At 56.4% G+C, this 1,574-nt stretch overlaps 1 non-coding gene across 1 annotated transcript; it reads right to left on the bottom strand.

The window, feature by feature from the left end:
• Positions 1 to 73, bottom strand: TRNAK-UUU. Its single transcript has one exon. It is a non-coding gene; the product is annotated as a tRNA-Lys (tRNA).
• Between the last annotated feature and the right edge of the window lie 1,501 nt (positions 74 to 1,574).

The following is a 1,574-nucleotide window of genomic DNA, read 5'->3' as shown; positions in this document are numbered from 1 at the left end:
CACCCAGACAGGGGCTTGAACCCTGGACCATCAGATTAAAAGCCTGATGCTCTACCAACTGAGCTACCTGGGCTCATTGAAAAAAAATCTTTACCGTTCAGCACAAGAGCGAGCAGGCAGGCAAAAGAGAGGCAAAAAAAGTCCCAGGAACCCCTCCTCTTTTTCTGCACAGCCACTGCCTGTCAGCAGGATTCCTCCTCCTCCTCAGGGAGACTAAATCTCTGTGCCTAGACAGCCGGTCCATCCGCTGCACCTCAATCCCCCATGCCCGAGCCTCCCTGCCAAAGCCCTGCACCTGGCCCCATACAATTAAGTCACACGTTTCGCTGGGAACGTAACTTCTTGTGCCCAGAGCGTCTCGGCCCCCTCAGCAGATGACCTGAGAAACACAGTGTCCGGCTTTTCCAAAGAAGAGCTTAGACCCCCTCATCATGTGGCCTAAAGGATAAGGCATCTCCCTGTGGATCGGATGATTCAGGATTTGAGTCCCCTCATGGTTGTGCTCACTTTGTGCTGCAAGTCCTGCTCCCTTCAGGGCTGGAACCTCTTCTTGGCCGCTCAGGCCAATGCTCTGGCTTCAGCTAGAGCCCCAGGAAGGAGTTGGGGGTTGGGTGTCACAAAGGCTGGGGTATGAGCCCCAGGCGCTTCCAGTCTCGCCTTTGCCCTTCCTGACTTGCCAAAGAAAATGGGCGGCTTCACTGCCAAAGTGAGCACCATGAGTGGGAACGGTAAGAGGCCCCACCAGGGGGGCTGGCCCTGCTTTCCTACCCTCTTCTGATGTTGGCCACAGAGCATCAGCAGCCGCCCTGCATGTTGGTCTGTGGGTGGCCTTCAGTGGGGTTTAGCATGGCAGGGAGCAGCCTGGCCAGGTGTTTTTGTGGCTGTCTGCTGGCCACGCATAGGCATGGTTCTCCCCTCCTCTTGCCCTGACCTCCACTGCTTTTAAGCCTTCCCTTGGAGCTGTCAGCACCAGCCGCCTCTGCTCTAGGTGCCCAGAGGAGGAGAGGTGCTGGGACTCTGCCTCCCTCCTGCCCAGCCCTGACTATGAAGCCTGGCCCTGACCCTCCTTCCTTCAAGCGCCATGTGGGCAAGAGGAAAAGCACAGTAGGAAGTGCCAAACTTGTGGGCATCAGGTGAAGCCATGAGAATCCCAACTCTCAGGTGCCAGTATCCAGTTCTAGAGCCCTGACCCACTGCAGCCGTCCCACCCAGAGGCCTGAGTCACCCAACAGGATGGGAAAGACTTGCTCTTGTACAACAGGAGACAGGGAAGTTGAGCACTGTGAGCTCCAGGGCTTTACCACAAACCAACACAAGGTCCTACTGAGATCTGAACTCAGATTGCAGGGTTCAGAGTCCTGAGTGCTGAGAAAGCCCAGAGGAGGAGCAGCAGAGATGAGGGGAAGAGAGACAGAGAAGCAATGGGGACAGAGTGCAAGTGTACAGGGGGTTCAGGTCTGGCTATTGTGGGGAGCTTCCCTGGTTTATACATGACCCTGGTGCAATTGGCAGGAGAAAGGATCTGAGTCCCCACCCCCTTACCCAGAGGCTGCCTGACCCCAAGGAGGCTCTTT

This window comes from Mauremys mutica, unplaced genomic scaffold, assembly GCF_020497125.1.
Source record: "Mauremys mutica isolate MM-2020 ecotype Southern unplaced genomic scaffold, ASM2049712v1 Super-Scaffold_100251, whole genome shotgun sequence".
NCBI lineage: Eukaryota > Metazoa > Chordata > Testudines > Geoemydidae > Mauremys > Mauremys mutica.
The sequence above is the reverse complement of the archived record's forward strand: the minus strand, read 5'-3'. Positions and strand labels throughout refer to the sequence as shown.